General features: G+C 37.7%; 2 pseudogenes; both read right to left on the bottom strand.

Annotated features, from left to right (window-relative positions):
• Window positions 1-5997: 5997 nt before the first annotated feature.
• The window catches only part of LOC146905956 (uncharacterized), a 29218-nt pseudogene continuing 14065 nt past the window's right edge, over window positions 5998-21150 (bottom strand).
• On the bottom strand, window positions 7641-8402 carry LOC146905958 (uncharacterized; annotated as a pseudogene).

Genomic DNA, 21150 nt, shown 5'->3' with positions numbered 1-21150 from the left:
GAAGGTCGTCTGGGGAGGAGCGACTGATGAAAGTTTAACGTGGGAGTTGGAAAGTAAGATGATGGAGTCTTATCCAGAGTTGTTTGCATGAGGTACATTTTCAAGGACGAAAATTATATAAGTTGAGGAGAGTTGTAACGCCCTATTTTATTAATTATTTATTTGATTGAGTTTAGAGTCCTTTTTATAATTTAATTGATTTATTTGATGAGTGATATTTTTATTGTGTGTTAATATATATTAGTAGCCCCTATTTTAATATTTAGTGGAAGAATATAATTAATTAGAATCATGAGACTTTGGGGGTAGAATTGGAAATAAGGGAAAATAAGTAGGATAAGGATTTATATAAAGGAGAGAGTCAGAGTTAGAAAGATTAGAATACGTGAAAACTGTTTTTGGGAGAAAAGGGAGAAACAAAGAGAAAAGAAGAGTCAGAGAAGAAGAGAAGGCATGTAGAACGTTGCAATCAATCAATCTAAGGTAAAGGTGGGATTAACTTTCTCTAATTTTAGGTTGTATAATTCTGAAATTGAGTTTAGCATGTTGTTGTTTGTGAATGTGTGAATTTGGGAATTAGGTTTTGATTTGGAATTGACTGTTGAAAAAGTAGATAATTCAATGAATTCATGATTAACTGCTATTGTTGTTGTTGAGAGATTAAGATTCAAAAACCAAAGTTTGGGTAATTGATTTGAGAATTTAATCATATGAAGAGTGATGCAATTAGAAAAATTGTGTGAAAAGTAGTGTTTGAATGCTAGGGTAACCCTAAGTAATGTTTCATATAAGTTTTGGATCATAAGGGCTCTTAAAGTGGACATTTAGGGCAATTTAGAAGCACTTCCGTAACTCAAAGACGTAGAATTTGAGCACATCGCAGCGCTGCGCTGCAGTAAGGGTGACTGGCGCCCACAACTTGAGAGTTGGCGCCTCAGGTGCCTATTCCTGGCGCCTAGCGCCCACATATGGGTTTTTTTTCACCCATTTATGTTCCGAACTGGGTCTTGCTGTAAACATGAAAGTTTTGGATAATTTTGTTAGCTTTCCAATGGCTTTGGTTTGACTTGAAAATGATTTTTGGTTTTTGAGTTATGATGAAAATACTCCAAGGAGGTCTTAGTGACAGCATACCATGTTTCTTGTTTTTGCGTCTTTTTCACATGTTTCTGTTTTAAATTGGTCTTTGGTATAAACATGAAAATTGTTGATAATTGTGATATCTTTTCAGTAGCCTTGGTTTGACATGAAAATATATTGTGGATAATTTATTATGTTTTTACAAAGATGCATGATGAATTGTTGTTGTTTAAATACGATGTTATATGATGTTGTTTATGATTGATGAATTATGATATTATGACGCGAAGTCGTTGTTGTTGTCGTTGCCGCTGTTGTCGTGAATGTCGTTAAGGTTGTAAGTTGTTGTCGTTGCCACTATTGTCGTCAATGTCGTTAAGGTTGTAAGTTGTTGTCGATGTCGTTGAAGTTGTTGGTTGTTGTTGTATTGTTGTTGAGTCCATGCATCATCATTAAAGTTGGAGGCTTGATGCCCTGTCGAATGCATAGTCATTCATATATAAAGTTGGGGGCTTGATGCCCTGTCGAATGCTTAGTCATTCATATATAAAGTTGGGGGCTTGATGCTCCGATGAATGCTTAATCATTCATACCATGTTGAGAGCCTATGCTCTATAAGTTGGGGGCTTGATGCCCTGATTGGTACCACATGCATAATATGTTGTCAAGTTGATGTAGTTGTCGTTGCATTGTCATTGATGATGGGTTGTCGATGTTGTTGTTGTGTTGTCGAGTTGTCAATATAATTAATGAGTAATTACGTGTAGCATTAACGTTGTATAATTGTTGTTTATGTTGTTAAATTTGTTATTATTATGTTGTTAAATTCTGTTGATGAATTATATGCTTATTATTATTGAATGTGAATCTCACCCCTTCTGTTTGAATGTTGCCTCTACGTGGGTAACGTGCAAATAACCAGGAATAACTGTTGATGTGAGTTGACTCCCTCACGCGTCGTCTTAGGGATGCTCTGATACGTAACGGGATGGAGATCTTTGCATTGCTTCCTTTTGTTACGTGTCTTTATGATTTATGTTGATGAACCATTGAAATGGAATGTTTAATAAGTTGTTTATGATGTTGAGGCCTTTAATGCCAAGTATTTGTTTTTAAACTTTTAAGAATTTTTCCGCTGCGGCGTATTCGAAATTATTGACAGAAGTCGTTTCAAATAAAGAGTAGATTTTAACTCTATTTATATTTTGAAGAACGAAATGTGACATCCTGTTTGTGATGAACTCTGATTTATTTTATAATATTTATATGTTGGGAAAACGGGGTGTTACAGGAGTAACCCCGAAATTTATTCCCATAACATAATCGGTGAAATTCCTGAAAAGGCTAACACCAGACTCCTCTTATCGTCGTGCATAACTGAATGCATGTCCACTACTAACGGGGAACCTCAACTCACTACTAACGGGGAGCCAACTCCACTACTAACGGGGAGCTAGAGGGTCAGGACTTAACTTATTTCTTATAATCATGAATTAACCTCAACTCCACTACTAACGAGGAGTTAGAGGATCGTAACTTAAATAATTTTCTGATAACTGAAATAACTCTCAACTCCACTACTAACAGGTAGTTAGAGAGGCATACTTTGTCTTAACTGATTTCCTTATAATTATCATAGCCTGAATTTGATAATAAAGACGTAGTGATCCCATCTTTGACTTGTAACTACTGACATAATAATTATGTTCTTGTAATGGTAGTTACCCAAATTAGTAGCCTACCCATGAGTTGTTTCTATAACTAATTTGTTCTAAAAGGATCTCTTATGTCAATGTGTAATAATCATACGATGGCACCTAAGTCGGAGGATTGGATAATGTTCTTTGCCACATAATTTGGAAAATAAGTATTTTACATTCTAACCGAACAATGGTCAATTTTCATATGTTAAATATTCCATTCCAAATAATAAGGTAATTTGAAAGTAAAACTAGTAACTAAAAACATATGTTAAGTTCAATTTTCCAAAACTATATATATATACCGAAAGTTTCAACTTAAAATTCTACCCTCCAACATTAGGACTAATCTAGTGTTACACATTAACATGAGAAAATTTTAGAACAAACTAATGGGGTATCTAGCCATGTTATAATCATTCTAACTATGTCATAACTTTCTATTTCAACTTTATATATATATATATATATATATATATATATATATATATATATATATATATATATATATATATATATTCAACAAGGCATAATTCAACTACCTAAAAGGAGGGTTTACTAACTAAGGAACTCACCTTTAACCACTTGAAATGGCCTAGGCTCGTTTTTGTATTTCAAACTTCAACCAACTTCCCGCTCAACCATGAGGGCATTCGTAATCAACCTGAAATCATTTATAACCAATTTGAATTCACATTGTGGGTTATTCCGGAAAAATCCACATCAAACCCGTAAGCCATTTTTCAGCATAAATTCCAAACTAACTCAAGTTCTATAAATCGTTTTGACGTCAGACCAACGGCATTAGAAAAGTAACATCCATACCTACAACTTTCGTGTTTACACCTAAGACCAATTCTGTACCGATCAATACCAGTTTTTATTTAAAAATTCGGGGCAGAGATAAGAAAAAAATCAGGAAAAGCAACTTATATTATTCAAACTTCACATTCATTCAAAAATCATCACAATCAACAACAACAACTCAACATAATTCATACCCAATTCATAATATGGCATTAACAACAACAATCATCAACAACCACAAATCAACAACAACATAACATAAATCATCAATTATCACTCTTAACCCTAATTCTCCAATTCTCAAAAACTAAACCTACAACATGTTAAATGAAATTTTCAGAATCATAGACTCAAGATTATTGAATGATAGTCCCACCCTTACCTTAGATTGATTGATTGCAAGGATTCTACAGACTTCTCTTCTTTGGTTCTTCTCTTCTCTAGGTTTCACCTCTTTCTCCCAAAAACAGTTTGCACGTAATCCCTATTTTCTAACTCTGACTCTCCTCTTTATATAAACCTTAACCTATTTATTTTCTCTTAATTCCAATTCTGCCCCAAAGCCTCATTATTCTAAATAATTATATTTTTCCACTAAATATATTCTTCCACTAATTATATTCTCCCACTAAATATATTCTCCCACTAAATATATTCTCCCACTAAATAGACTCTAATAAATAATAAAATAAAGCCACTCAATAAAATATTAACATAACACATAATTAAATAAATCATATAATCCGACTCTATCTCAAGAAAAATAATTAAATAACAAGGAGGGCGTTACACCGTTGACCTTTCTGAGTAACCTAAAAATATTCCTCTTTGGGCCTTCGCATCAAATTTCTTTAGGTAGAGCTTGTTATTTAGAACGTAACAGGTACATCCAAATTGATGAAAGTAAGAGATATTGGGTCTTCTTCCCTTAAAGAGTTCATATGTTGTTTTCTCCAAGATAGGTCTGATATAGATTCTATTTTGGATATAACATGTTGTATTCACTGCTTCTGCCCAGAAATGTTTAGCCAAATTGTTTTCATGAATCATGGTTCTAGCCATTTCTTGTAAAGTTCTATTCTCTCTCTCTCGACAACCCCATTTTGCTGTGGAGTTCTAGTAGAAGAGAATTCATGGACAATTCCAAGTTTTTCACAAAAATTTTCAAATGGTTCATTTTCAAATTCTCCACCATGATCACTTCTTACTTTTAAAATCTTCATTTCTTTTTCAGACTATATTTGAGTGCAGAAGTTGATGAATACATCATAAGCATTATCCTTACTTTTCAGGAATTTTACCCAAGTCCATATGTTGTAATTGATAGGATAAACCGCAAGTGCACGGTCTATCGAAGTAGTAATAAAAAGAGAGTATCGTCCAACAGGGAGTTGTTTAATTTAATTAACGTTTAGAGAATGATTAGAGGAGAAGAAAGATTATAAAGTTGAGAGTTCAGTTGATTAAAAGTAAATAATAATAATAATAAAAAGAGCCTTGGGATTATTGGTTCATCCTAATGACAAGTCCTTCACTAGCCAAAACCTAAACTCATAATTTCATGTTTTATACCTAATTTCTAAAGACCAGTTTCCCTTTTCCCCTCACCTTTCCGACCAAGTCCAGTGAGAGTTTACCTCTAGCAACCAAACCTATTTCGCTGATTTGATTACTAGAAGAAGCTTATAAAGATTGAAACTACTCATGTCTCAAGAATTGCAAAGACTATTTCACTGCCTTTGCAATTCTTGTCTAAATTCACTTGTTCCAATATCAAAGCTCCACTTTCGCATTATGAATTGATATTTGAGATGATGGATTAACAATTATCAAACCCTCCACTTTCGTTTCCACGGTTTGATAATTGTTAATTCATGTTTAAACGGTGAATTTAGATTAGAAATTAAGGTTACATGGAATTAGGGTTAAAGCTTGGTTCGATTAGGGTTATGTCATTAGACTTATCCAACAATCCCAAGACAAGAGAATTCTACTCACTCATGTTCATCGTAGACATAGAGAAGAAGAGAGAAAGCATAAAGTAAATAACAAGAAAGTAAAGAAATAAAAAGAGAACTTTATTAAGAAAACAATTGTCACTTATTGAATTCCAAGAAATAAAGATGAATGTTTGTGATGGGAGGCTACTCTATTTATAGTTTACATTCGACTTAAAATCTAAGCAACTGCATGGGCTTTTTGGTAAAACTAAAACAGAGTAGCTTAAGTCCTAAGCAAAAGCAGCAAAAGGATGCTCTGGGGGGTGGCACAGCCGTGCCACATGTTGGCACGAGCCGTGCCAAGCTTCTGACTTGGGGGAATTATATTTTTGCTACCGAATCTTCGTATTTTTGCTCCGAATCAGCTCCAAACTCCTTTCTTTTCCTCTTAGACTTAATCCATCAAATATTCATTCCTGAAATATAAAAATATGCAATTGAAGTAAAATAGCTCAAAAAGGAAACAATATTAAAATAAAATCAAATCAAATCTAATTAAAACGAAACTAAATAATATATAAAAACTAGCTAATTAATGACTCATCAAACTCCCCCACACTTGAATCTTTGCTTGTCCTCAAGCAAAAGGCAATAGACATAGTAGCAATAAAAAGATTTAACATATGGCAACACCATTGAAAACTCATGTCTCTCTTAAGGTTTTATTTCAATGTACACTAATCACAACCTCAAGTATTCCTTGTGAACCTATTCAACCCAACAAGTCTCAAGTGAGTGTGTGTGTGTGCAGTCCAACCCTTTTCTTGCTCATGTATAAGACATATTATGAGGAACAGGTTCTATCATTAATACTAAAGTAACCGAGAAAAGTCTTTTCTTCATTTCATATAAGAGAGATGGGAATTTAGTTAGAATTAAATTAACAATTTAAGCACTTGGGGCTGCATATTGCTTAGGGGCTACCATTTTCTCATAGGAAGTCTTTATGGAGAGGGTGTCCTTTCCACCTAGATTCCATGATCACCCTAAGTAGTGCTGCAATTTTTTATCATCTCCGCGTAGGAAGTCTTTATGGAGAGGGTGTCCTTTCCTCCTAGCTTTGATGAATTTCCTCTTTTGAGGGATTTAGAACTTAAGTTCGATTTAGGGAGTCACCACCACATTTAGGAATTCAGAGAGAGGGTGTCCTTTCCTCCACATGTTGGTGCCATTCTCCCGCCCCATTTTAGTTTAATACATTATAACAATATAGCACATTATTTCCCACACAAACTTATAATACTTTTACTCTCAAGACTTTTAAGGGTCCAAATTACCATTAAAGTTAGAACGTGTTCCTTAAAATACCTACTCATACACTTACTCAAAGATTGCAACTGAGTTCTTTTTCTCATTGGAGAATTTTTCACAATAAAACAAGATGTGGGTATATCAAGAACACTAAAAACACAAGAGATCACTTTCATGTACAAGAAACAACCTTTTAAGAAGAGACAACAAAAAATTTTATGCCATAATTTTCAATAAAAACAAGCTACTTAATCATGCCTTTCGCCATAAAAACAAAACAAAAGAATAAAGTTCAAGGGAGTTTGGAAACACTACGACTCGATACACTTTATTAGGCTCCCCCCTACATTTAGGAGAAGCATTGTCCTCAATGATTCAAAAGAAAAGAAAAGAGAAGAAGGAGCAGAATAAGAAGGAAGAAGAAGAAGAAGTAGAAGAAGCAGAGGAAAGAGTAGAAGGGATGCGGAAAGCTCACAATTTGCCGAAGAAAACAAAAAAATTGAAATCTGGGGGACTGTCAGGCTGGCACGGCCGTGCCAATCCAAGCACGGGCCGTGCCATCTTTCTTCCATTTTTTCAATTTTCTGAAGTTTCATGCAGGCACGGCCGTGCCAATCTTAGCACGGGCCGTGCCACCCTTCTGGATTTCCATCTTCAATTTTTCTTGCTTTTTCGAATCATAGTCGGACAATTACCTACAAAACAAAGGGAAATAATAGGAAAAACAATTAAATGTGTGGGTTGCCTCCCACGAAGCGCTCTTTTACCGTCATTAGCTTGGCAAAAGGGAAAGTGTAGTCCTTTAAGGAGGGTCAATAAGATTCCAAACAGCCACTACTTCATTTTCTTCTCCTACATTATAAACTTTTAGCCTTTGTCCGTTAACCTTGAATGGTCCGATTTTTTCAGAAAAGATTTCAATTGCCCTATAGGGATAGACTTTGCGGACTTGAAACGGACCTGACCACCTAGACCTTAGTTTTCCTGGAAAAAGCCTCATCCTAGAGTTAAAGAGCAGCACAAGGTCACCGCTTTTGAAGTCTTTTTTAAGGATATGCTTATCATGCCATTTTTTAGTTCTTTCTTTGTAAATGCGAGCATTCTCATAGGCATCTATCCTAAGTTCTTCTAACTCACTTAATTGAAGTTTTCTTTTTTGACCAGCTAAATTTGGGTCCAAGTTAAGGTTCCTTATTGCCCAATAAGCCTTGTGCTCAAGCTCAACCGAAAGGTGACAAGATTTTCCATAAATTAGTTTAAAAGGATTCATTCCAATGGGAGTCTTGTAGGCCGTCCGATAGGCCCAAAGAGCATCATCAAGCTTACTTTACCAATCTTTCCTAGAGTTAGAAACTGTTTTTTCAAGAATGGCTTTTATTTGTCTATTTGAGACCTCAACTTGTCCACTAGTTTGTGGGTGATAGGGTGTCACAATTTTGTGTTTCACTCCATACTTTTGTAAAAGCTTTTCAAAATGTTTAGAAATGAAGTGAGACCCTCCATCGCTTATTACAACCCTTGGCACTCCAAACCTTGGAAATATAATTCTTTTGAACAATTTCATGACTACATGTGCATCATTAGTGGGGGAGGCAATGGCTCAACCCATTTGGACACGTAGTCAATAGCCACCAGTATGTATTGATTACCAAAAGAAGAGGGAAATGGCCCCATGAAATCAATACCCCATACATCAAAAATTTCAACTTCAAGGATGTTGTTCAAAGGCATTTCATTTCTTTTAGTAATATTACCGGTTCGTTGACATTTGTCACATTTAGAAACAAAGAGGTGCACATCCTTGAAAAGTGATGGCCACCATAGGAAGAGGAGTGGCAATGGTGAAGAATACTACTTACCTCGCTTTCAGGGATGCATCTTCTGAAAATTCCATCCGAGCCTCTTTTGAAGAGGTAAGGCTCATCCCAATAGTAGTGCTTGAGATCATGGAAAAATTTCTTCTTTTGCTGGTAGTTCAATTCAGGTGGTAGTACTCCTGCTGCAAGAAAATTAACAAAATCTGCATACCAAGGTGCGTTAGTTTGTGCCAATAAGAAGAGTTGGTCATCCGGGAAGGAATCATCCAAAGACAACTCATCCTCATTGGTTTCCCTAAGGCGGGACGAGTGATCAGCTACAACATTTTCAGTGCCCTTTTTATCTTTTATTTCAAGGTCAAATTCTTGGAGGAGCAAAATCCATCGGATCGACCTCGGCTTGGCATCTCTTTTGTTTAACAAATATTTTATTGCCGAGTGATATGTGTAAATAATGATTTTTGATCCTACCAAGTATGGCCGAAATTTGTCAATGGCATAGACTACTGCTAACAATTATTTTTCTGTTGTGGCATAATTTACCTGTGCCCCATCTAGGGTCTTACTTGCATAGTATATAGCATGCATCTTCTTGTCCTTTCTTTGACCCAACACTGCCCCAACTGCATACTCACTTGAATCACACATTATTTCAAAAGGTAAGTTCCAATCTGGTGGTTGTATGATTGGGGCAGTGACCAAAGCTTCTTTTAACCTGCAAAATGCTTTTAGGCATGCATCATCAAACACAAAATCTGCATCTTTAAGGAGCAAGCTTGTTAGTGGCTTAGTAATTGAAGAAAGATCTTTAATGAAACGGCGGTAGAACCCCGCATGCCCTAGGAAACTTCTTACTTCCTTGACTGAGGTAGGAGGTAACATTTTTTCAATAATTTCAATTTTTGCTCTATCTTCCTCTATACCCCGTTCAGAGACCACGTGTCCTAGGACAATTCCTTCTCTTACCATGAAGTGACACTTTTCCCAATTCAACACTAAGTTCACCTGTTCACATCTTTCCAAAACTTTTTCCAGGTTAGTCAAACAATTATCAAAACTAGATCCATGCACAGAAAAATCATCCATAAAGATTTTCATTATATTTTCAACAAAATCAGAAAAAGTAGACATCATGCATATTTGAAAAGTAGCGGGAGCATTGCAAAGACCAAAAGGCATTCTCCTATAGGCAAAAGTGCCAAAGGGGCATGTGAAAGTGGTTTTCTCTTGGTCATTAGGGTGAATAGGTATTTGAAAGAATCCAGAATAACGATCTAAGTAACAAAAATGTGAATGCTTAGCTAACCTTTCTAACATTTGGTCTATAAAAGGGAGTGGAAAGTGATCCTTACGGGTTACATTGTTAAGCTTCCTATAGTCAATACACATCCTCCAACCGGCGACGGTTCTAGTTGAAATGGATTCATTTTTATCATTTTTAATAACTGTGAGACCACCCTTTTTAGGCACTACTTTAACGGGGCTAACCCATTTAGAATCAGAAATTGGATAAATAACACCTGCATCTAGGAGTTTTAAGACTTCTTTTTTCACAACTTCTTTCATGTTAGGATTTAACCTTCTTTGGTGTTCAACGGAGGGCTTATAGTCCTCCTCAAGTAGTATCCTATGTGTACACAATGTGGGGTTTATTCCTTTAATGTCATCAATGGTATAACCTATAACCTTAGGGTATTTCTTGAGGACATAAATCAATTTTTCAGTTTCTACCTTATTTAAGCTTGCATTAACAATAACAGGGTAAGTTGAGTTAGGGCCCAAGAATTCATACCTCAAATTTGGTGGGAGTGGTTTAAGCTCTACCTTTGGTGCCTCTTTTGGTAGACGGGCTGGTCCTTCTTTCACTAATTCTTCCACACCCAAATTCTCCATGGGAGGATTTTCATTCAATAACTCTTCGTAAGCCTTGGCATCTCCTTCTAGCTTTGTACCTGCATTATTCACCAAGCATACCTCCAAACCACCATGTGTAGTTGATGATAAAGAGCATTCTTTCACACAACAGTCGATTATATCTAACATGCAACAAGAGTCTTTGATGGAAGGATTTTTCATTAGTTTAGCAAGTTCAAATTCAACAGTTTCCTTACCAACATTAAATGCCAACTTACGATGCTTAACATCAATTATGGCCCATGCGGTAGCAAGGAAGGGTCTTCCCAAAAGAATTGGTACTTGGTTGTCTTCCTCCATCTCCATCACAACAAAATCAGTAGGGACATACATCTCTCCTACTTTAACCCGAACATCCTCTATGATTCCAGTTGGGTACTTAACGGAACGGTCTACTAATTGTAGGGTCATCCTTGTTGACTTAAGTTCCCCTATTCCCAACCTTTCATAAAGAGACAAAGGCATCACACATTGCCTTTTTCACTATTTCGGACCCTATTACACAAGGTATGGAAAAACTTCCTAGATCTTTAAGCTTAGGTGGCAGTTTATTTGGGATGATGGCACTACACTCTTCTGTAAGGTTAACCGTCTCACACTCCTCAATTTTCCTTTTTTTAGAAAAAAATTTGTTTTAAAAATTCAGCATAAGTGGGCATTTGTGTTAGAACTTCGGTGAAGGGCACATCAATGTAGATTTTATTCATCATTTAGATGAACTTTTTAAATTGCTCATCTAGCTTAGACTTAGCAAACCTTTATGGGAAAGGAATTTTTGGTTTAAAAGGGGGTGGTGTAGTTTCCACGACTTGTGGTTCCTCACTCTCTACCCTAATTTCCTCTCCTTGAGGTTCGCTAATCTCTCTCAACCTCACTAGGCTTGGCCTTTCTTACGGGGTCCTCTAGTTGCCTACCATTTCTAAGTGTAACAGCCTTCATTTTGTTAGTTTTAGGTGGGCTAACTTTTTGGATAACTTGGGAGAGTTGAGTTTCTAAGATTTTGTTGTGAGAGGAGATGGAATCTACTTTTGATGTAAGCGTAGCAAGAGAGTCGTTCAAAAGTCTAGTTTGATCCTTAAGCTCTCGGAGCTATTCTGATTGATTAAAAAGATAATTTTCCATTAAAAATTCAAGATTAGACTTTTGAATGACTCTTTGAATATTTGCATAACTAGGTGGTGCTATTTTTTGACCAAAGGGGTTTTTATGAAGGCTTTGGTTAAAACTTACCCCTTGGTTGTTTTGAATAAAATTTAGTTGTTCAACACTACCTGGTTTGCATTCACCACATGTTTCACAAGAAGGAGGTGTAGAAGTAAAAGTGATAGCACTAACATTCAGTTTTTCAAAGTTGTGGGTTAGTGCATCAATCTTAGCAGCACGGTGATCATAGTTAGAGACTTTGTACATACCTGTCCCCCTTTTGAAGGGTGAAGAATTTGCAACGACTTCCTCATCGGTCCACTGAAAGAGATTTAGAGCCATGTCTTCAATCAGAGCATAAGCTGTTTTGAAATCCTTGTTCATTAGAGCACCACCTGCAGTTGCATCAACAGAGGTTTTAGTAGCATATGATAAACCATTGTAAAAAGTATGGATAATTGTTATACACTAATTTTGGACCTAAAAATACTAGCTCAATTCTTCTTTTCTTGCATTTCAAGTCATCCAAAATATTTTTCTTGCATTTCAAGTCATTTGAATTTGCCCTTGATCAATTGCATCTTTCTCTGCATCTTATTTCAATGTTATTTGCAAAAGTCATGAAGAAGTGTATTTTAGTCATTTCCTGCATTCAAATTCATTTTAGTCCTTGAAAATTGTTTGAGTCTTTCCAATTGGTTTGAATAAAGTCTTGTCTTAATTCCATGTCAAAATCCATTCCAAAATTGCATTTGAGTCATTTTGGGTCAGTTTAGCCCCTAGGTGCATTTTAGTCATCTCCTATGTTAAAACTCCTTTTAATCCCTAAAAATTGTCTCTGAGTCCTTTCAATTTGTTGTATAAGCCTTTGTTTCAATCCCATGTTAAAATCCATGACAAAAATTGCATCTTAATCATTTTGAGTCAGTTTAGTCCCTAGGGGCATTTTGGTCATTTCACATGAAATTTTGGCAGAGAGAGGTTACTTTGAAGTACCTCATTTAGTAGTTGGTTCATTTTAGTCCTTTTGTGCTTTTTATTAGTTTCACTTTACGTTGTTTACAATTTACATTTTTACCCAATTTTATTTTAATTACATTTTAATCCTCAAAGTCTTATTATTTGCATTTCAGTCCTCAAAGTTTTTATTATTTGCACTTTAGCCCCATTTTTCATTTCACGTCCTCTGAGTGGTTCAAGTTGTTTTTTTTAGTCCTTTGACAGTTTACATCTTAGTCCTCAAAATGTTTTAATTTCATTTTAGTCCCTTTTCCATTATTGCATTTTGGTCCATGTATTTTCAACAATTGCAGAAAGGTCCTTAGGTCCTAAAACTCAGCAAGGCCGAGTTAGTTACAAGTCCAGACAGGTGTCAATAGTCCATTGGCTATCAACATCACACTTGGCAGCCTATATAAAGGCCATCTCAGCCACCGCCACAGTAACAATTCCATTCACAAAGTGCCAACTCAACAAACACAATTTCCCATTCTCTCTCTTCTCCCAAGGATCAAAATCCTAATTGTTTCCAGAAATTGCCAAGAACACAAAGAACATTCACGAAACCCTAACTTTACCAGAATCAAATTTAAGCCAAATTGAAGCAATCTCTTCGCACTTCTCAGAGATTCACGTTTGAATCTTCATCATCGAACTAGAAAAACTGCAATACAAGCACAAATTCAAAGAATTCGTACGATCACAGTGAGAGAAGTGAGAAGAAGAGAGAATCAAAGCAAGTTCTGAACCAGTGAAGAAGAAAGAGAGAAGAACACCGATTTATTTTCGGTTCAAACTTACCAGAAGCTCTCAGGGATCTTTTTGTTTGAATCTCCAAATCAAAACCAGGTAATCACCAAGACTTCTTCGTTTTTTATCGCAAAAGCTCAACGAAGGTCTACAAACGTAAATAAACGGTGAATCGAAGCAGATTAACGAGTTCTCAGACTTGTTCTTTCAAAGAACTTTGAAAAGATTCGAAAAAGTTTGAAACCGAAACCCTAAAATGTAGATCTACGAAGATTCACCGTTTATTTTGAAAAACTAAGTTCATATTCGTAATCAGCATGAAAAATAGAATAAGTTAGGGTTTAGATCCATGAAGATCAAAGATGTTTAAAGTGTTGCGGGAATCTGGAATTCACGGCGGTGACAATGAAGATTCCGATGAATCTTCATCGTCTCCATCCGTTTCATTCCAGAAACCGGCGGTGGAGAGATGAACACCGGTGAAAAGAGAAGTGAGAGCTTCTCTCACTAGGTTTAGATTAGAGAGAGAAAAAAGAGGAAGAAATGAACTGGACCGGCCTCTGTATGTTTATATAGAGGCCTGGACCGGTTCGGTTCGTTCTGGTTCACCTCTTCTCTATCTCAACCGTTGGATCTAGGTTTGATCCAATTGGATCAATCCAACGGTCCCTGTGCTTCCCTGGTGATCGAGAACCATTTCCCTCTGGGCCTGGGCTTCTTTCTTCGTTTTCCTTTTGTTTTTTTGCTATGTACACCTGTATCTTGCTATCTGAACCCCTATGTTGTTTAATTTTCATGCAAAAAAATCCAAAAAAATTACCAGTGCATTTCTTGATGTTTCTAGTTGTTTTTGATGCTTTTTACATGTTAATGCTGACTTGAGAAATATGCGAAGAATATTTTTGTCTCTTGTTAGTTTAATATCGTCTATTTTTACTAAAACTTTGTGAAAATTGCTAAAAATAACTCCTATGTGTTTCTTGATGTATATGTGATGTTTTGTGATGATTTTACATGATGAAGGATGGATAAAACATAGGTGAATTTCCTTGTGTTTGTTTTGGTGCCTTTTGTCAATATTTGTGAAGTTTTTTTACATGATTTGATTCCAATACTTTGTCTCATAATGATTGATGCTTGATGAATAAATTTTGTGATGTGTTTGTCCTTGATTTAGGGTATTTGGTACTGTTTGTGATGAATGTTGTTAGTTTCTTGTTTTACAAGTCATGTAAATATTGGCTTGTGAAAATAAAGGGTAAAAATATGTCTATGAATATGTCATAACTCTTAGCTTGATATTTCTTTGTGATTCTCATGTCATGGCTGAAATAAAAACCTTTGAAGATTGTCATGATATGGGGATTATGGGTCATATACTTGTTTAGATTTTATGATAAATTTTAGGCATATCTTTGCCACTTTTATGTTAAGATTTTGTGACCATTTGTCAAAGTTTTTTAGTGTTTCTTCTTGCTTATAATTTCTATTCTATCATGCCTTATGCTACTAACCCTTTCATTTCATGTTTCATTCATCCATGAGCATTTCATCCTCCATCTTATATTCTTAGTTCCTTGTTTCTTGCACTTTAAATTTTGCCAAGACTTAGCATGTAATGCTTAGGGACTTTGTAATTTCTTTTATGCAATTTAAATTCTTGCAAGACCATAGAATGTACACTAGGGCATATGTAAAGGACAATGGACTCTAATGATGTACACCGACACAAGCACCGACACATGCACACATACGTCACATGGATACTTTAGATGTATGTTTAGGGAATGTATGCTTTAGATGTATGCTTAGGAATCACGATACTTAGAAAAATTCCCTTTTCAAAAAAAATATGAACAACTTCACTCAAATAACTTTCTAAATAAACTTTGGGATCAAAATCCCATTGATTTTCTCTTTATTTTCTTAAACAAAAACCTTAATGGATTCTAATAATACTTAGACTTTCTTTTGCAAAATGACTAATTCAACTTCATATTTTCACAATCTTATGCCCTTGAGGCCTCTCTCTCTCATTCTTCAAAATTCCCTTTTTCGAACTTAAAATCAATCAACCAAAAACAAAAACATTTTTTGTGGAAGAGAACTACATGGAGTTTGATCCCTTAAAAGGGTATGTAGGCAGGAAGTCAAAACTTCTCCAAGTCCAATAAAACGAAATTCAAACATCTTCTTCTCCCTCCAATTCTTGACTTAGTAAACCCTTAGGTGTAAATATCATTTTTCAAATAGCATTTTGAAAATAAAGCGCGCGCGTAGAAAGTAAAGACGGTTCCTATAGGGTACTATAGTTGTTATGGGTGCCTAACACCTTCCCGTAGCGGAAACAACTCCCGGACCTTGATTCTCAAGGGTTTTTCTTATTTTTCCCTTCCCAAGAAAAAATGAGATATCAAAGGTTAAGAAGGTTCAAACTTAATCAATGTTTGACAACCGAAAAACCAAGATAAAACAGCTGGCGACTTCACTGGGGAGATTCAAGAGTTACGCCTAGTCTTTATTTCCACGCTTGCGCTTTTGTTTTTACTTGCTTCTTTCTTGCTTTCTTATGTGAATAAATGTTTAAAATTCTTGTTAACGTGTGGGGGTGAGAATATCAAAAGTCATACACCCGGGCTGAGTGAACTTAGGATTTAGGGGGGATATAATCGACAATTCATTCCGAGGGTTGCCTCGTGTATTGGATTATGCGATCAATCCCACATAGCTGAGGCATTTTAGGGGTGATGTTGTCGGCGCGTGTTGTCGCATTTAGGCACTTTACTTCTAATTGTTCTATGATGCTATGAACCATAGATAACCAAACCCATCCATGGCCATTTTCTAGGATGTAGTGCGGAGGCTAAACCGAGTATTGTCTCGAGTTTTAGTCGTCACGCGATGCTACACTCAAGTTAGACCTTCTTACGGATAATCATGGAGCGAGTGTTTGTCTCGTGGCACCATGATATACGTCGGAGAGGTTGCAACTTGGGAACTTTTTTAGAACCCGGTTACTATTATCCAAAGCCCTAGATTCACCGGACACCGTGTCCACCCATGACTCCTTCAACCCACCATGTTTTCTTCGCACTTGAACATGATCATGCATACATGCATAAATTTTTCCCATGCATTTATCGAAGGGCTTAGACAAATTGAATTTGTAAACATTACAGGAATGGGGAAGACTAAGTCCTACAAGTTCAAGGAGGTGGATTTGGCTAGTTTGAGAGATTTGGCACTCAAGATCAAGGATCCGATTGGTTTCCGACATCGTTACGGGGCCTTACTTACTCTTATCCGGACTAATGTGGATGAAAAGCTTGTGCACACTCTAGTGCAATTCCATGATCGGGACTATCATTGCTTCACTTTTCCCCACTTTCAGTTAGTGCCCACACTCGAGGCTTATTCTTGCTTGATGGATCTATCTATTGCTAAGGGAGTACCTTTCACTGGTCTTGAGCATCCTCCTACTCCTTTGGTTATTGCCCATGATCTCTATCTCAAGACTTCCGATGTTTCCAAGAATCTTGTCACTAAGGCTCACATCCGAGGATTCAATTTGGAGTATTTACTTGAGAAAGCTAACCTCAAAACTACTTGTCAGGACACTCTTGAGGCTATTCTTGCACTACTCATCTATGGGCTTATTCTCTTTCCAAATCTTGATGACTTCGTGGACATGAATGCTATTATGATCTTCCACTCCAAGAATCCGGTTCCTACTTTGCTAGCCGACACATACCATGCTATTCACGATCGATCCGGCAAGGGTCGTGGATACATTCTTTGCTGTGTACCTCTCCTCTATAGGTGGTTTATTTCGCACCTTCCGAAGTCTTTCCATGATAATCCAGAGAATTGGACTATTTCACAAAGAATCATGGCTCTCACCCCTAATGAAGTGGTTTGGCTCACTCCCATTGCTAGGGTCAAAGAAATCATCTTCGGTGGTGGGAAATTTCTTAATGTACCTCTTCTTGGTACCCGGGGTGGAATCAACTATAACCCGGAGCTCGCTTTGCGACAATTTGGTTTCCCGATGAAAGAAAAGCATATCCATCTTGCTACATCTCCTTACTTCTTCCATTACTCCAATGCACCCACAGGAATAAGAGAATATTTCATAGAGGCTTGGTCTAAGCTTCGGAAGAAAGAGGTGAAGTATATGGGTGTGAGATCCGGTATTGCTCACGAGGCCTATACTCAGTGGGTGATAAACCAGGCTGAGAAGATTGGCATGCCTTACCCCGCCATGAGATATGTGTCTGCATCTATTCCAACCATGCCTTTGCCTTTACTCCCACCTACTCAGGAGATGTATCAGGAGCATCTAGCTATGGAGAGCCAAGAGAAGCATCAATGGAAGACTAGATACTATGAGGCTGAGAATTTGATCATGACTTTGGATGGAAAAGATGAACAGAAGACTCGTGAGGTTTTGACATTGAAGAAAGAGCTGGCTAAAGCTCGGAAAGAAATTGAAGAAAAGGATAAGTTGCTTATGGGAGATTCCAAGAGGGCTAGGGGTGCCCGTAACTTCTATGCCTGATACTGCAGTTATGAGTCTGAGTCTGAGTCTGAGGATGATGCTTCCACTTCCTATGCTTGAGGATTTCTGTTTCCTGTTGTTATTTCCAGTTGTTATTTCAAAGTCTACCCCTTGGCTTAGTATTTCAAAGGGAATTATCTTGTAAAACCTTGTGATGTTTGAATGTTTCAGTTTGTTTAGCCATGTTTACAAATTTCTAATTCGTCTAAAACCCTTCGATAACACAAAAAGAGTCTTTTTTGCATATGCATTTACACATCTCATGCATCATATGCATTCATTGGTCACAAAAGACTTCCCTCGTGCTCATTGCCTCCTGGTTTTTCCGCCGCAATCTGAAAAGTGGCTCGTGCTCGTAAGGTTTACCAACCAGATAGAGTTCATCAAACAAGATTGTACAAGAGAAGAAACATGGCTAACTTTGAAGAAGAAAATGCTCAGCTCCGTGCCAAATTGGCTGCTATGAAAGAAGACTTGGCTAAGGCTCATGACGCTATGTCTACTATGATGGCTGCTCAAGAACAACCAGCCACATCTGTTCCAGCTTCTACTGAAATGATTCCATCTATCCCACTGTCTACTGTGGTTTCTGATGCTCGGTTTGTTATGCCCAATGGACGCCCTTATGGACTCTCAGCTTTCTATGCTCCTAATACTGCAGCTGGTATTTCTGGTATTGGCAGTCAAAGACAGATTCCTGTGACAACTTTTGCTTCTACACCTACCTCTATGCCTCAAGTGACTACTGTTGTTACCGATCCTGTTGTACACACTGTGCAACAGGTAATCGATGTTGACACTCCGCGTGGACAAGACCCTATAATGGAGGCTATGAGAAAACAGTTAAGAGAGTTAGCTGGAGAACTCCGCGAGGTCAAAGCTAGCTGTGGGAACGGTGCTTCTGCTAAGGCTCGTGATCTATGCTTGGTATCCCGATTTGAGGTTCCTAAGAAGTTCAAAGTGCCAGATTTTGACAAATACAATGGAACTTCTTGTCCACATAGCCATGTTATTCGGTACGTCCGAAAGATGGCCAACTACGCAGATAATGATGCGTTGATGAGGAACTCGCTGCTACTTTTGAAAATCATTATGAGTTTAACACCCGCTTGAAGCCGAATAGGGATTCTCTTAAGTCTTTATCTCAGAAGACAGATGAAACCTTCCGTGAATATGCTCAGAGATGGAGAGGGGCAGCTGCCCGTGTTTCTCCTCGGCTTGATGAGGAAGAACTGACACAGACATTCCTGAAAACTTTGAAGAAGGAATATGTTGAAAGAATGATAATCTCTGCTCCAAATAATTTCTCCGACATGGTTACTATGGGAACTCGTCTAGAGGAGGCTGTTAGAGAAGGTATCATTGTTCTTGAAAAAGGTGAGTCCTCAGCTAGTGCGCCAAAGAAGTATGGTAATGGCCACCATAAGAAGAAAGAATCCGAAGTAGGGATGGTATCTGGTAATCAGTCTACAGCTACTGCTCAGTTACCTCTGCCCTACCAATATATGCAGTACTCTCAACATCCTTTCTTCCCATCATTCTACCAGCAATATCCTCTGCCACCAGGTCAACCACCAGTGCCTGTTAATGCCATTGCTCAGCAGGTACAACAGCAACCTCCTGCTCAACAGCAACATCAGCAACAACAGGGTCCTCGGCCCAAGACTTATTTTCCACCAATACCAATGCGGTATGCTGATCTGCTCCCAACTCTACTCGCTAAAGGCCACTGCGTCACCAGACCAGGCAAGCCCCCGCCTACGCCATTGCCTCCCAGGTTCCGGCAATATCTCACATGTGAATTCCATCAGGGCGCTCAAGGCCACGATGTGGAGGGTTGCTATGCTCTGAAGTATGTTGTAAAGGATCTGATAGACAGAGGACGGTTGACTTTTGAAAATAGTGTTCCTCATGTTCTCGACAATCCACTTCCAAACCATGTTGCCGTTAACATGATCGAGGATTTCGAAGGAGTTCGTGTGTTCCTAGAGAGGCTCCCACTTTAGATGTCCGTAATGTTGCTACTCCTTTGGTGCCACTACATGTCAAGCTTTGCCAGGCTTCTTTGTTTGATCACGATCATGCTTCTTGTTCAGAATGTCTCCGAAATTCCATGGGTTGTTGTGTGGTGCAAGATGATATACAGAGCCTAATGGATGACAAACACTTGATTGCCAGTGATGTTTGTGTGATTGTGCCAGTGTTTCATGATTCTCCTGCTGGAAGGGTATCTCAGACAAAGGATGTTGAACCCTTAGTGATCAGGTTGCCTGACCCAGTATCTTATGCCTCTACAAAGGCAATCCCTTACAAGTATGATGCAACTATGATTGAGAATGGGGTGGAAGTGCCTCTGGTATCCCCGGCTACGGTTGATAACATTGCTGGAGAAATTACAACTCTGAGGAGCGGAAAGGTTCGTCCACCCTTGTTCCAGAAGAAAGTAGTTACACCTGTTGCCACAATAACTCCACCAGTTGCTCCTCCTATTAACAAGAACACCGGCCCATCTGGCCAGTCCATTGAAGAGTCTAATCTGGACGAAATTCTGAGGCTTATTAAAAAGAGCGATTATAAGACTGTAGACCAACTGCTGCAAACTCCGTCAAAAATATCCATCTTGTCTCTGCTCCTGAGCTCAGAAACTCACAGGAAAGTATTAATGAAGGTACTAGAACAGGCCTATGTTGATCATGAAGTCTCTGTGGATCAATTCAATGGAATAGTGGGTAATATTACTGCTTGCAATAACTTGAGGTTTGGTGACGATGAGCTCCCCGAAGCAGGGAAACACCATAACTTAGCTTTGCATATCTCAGTGCACTGTAAGTCTGACATGATATCCAATGTGCTGGTGGACACTGGATCATCCTTAAATGTAATGCCTGAGTCTACATTGAGACAGTTGGGTCATCATGGAATTTCTCTGAGGGGAAGCAGTTATTTGGTTAAGGCGTTTGACGGATCTCGTAAAGATGTTCTTGGAGAAGTAGATCTGCCAATCACCATTGGTCCTGAGACGTTCCAGATCACTTTCCAGGTCATGGACATCAATGCTTCCTACAGTTGTCTCCTCGGAAGACCATGGATTCACGATGCCGAGGCAGTAACTTCTACTCTACATCAGAAAC

The sequence above is a fragment of the Medicago sativa genome, chromosome 7, assembly GCF_051527215.1.
Source record: "Medicago sativa cultivar Bolivia chromosome 7, Bolivia_mono, whole genome shotgun sequence".
Lineage (NCBI taxonomy): Eukaryota > Viridiplantae > Streptophyta > Magnoliopsida > Fabales > Fabaceae > Medicago > Medicago sativa.
The sequence above is the reverse complement of the archived record's forward strand: the minus strand, read 5'-3'. Positions and strand labels throughout refer to the sequence as shown.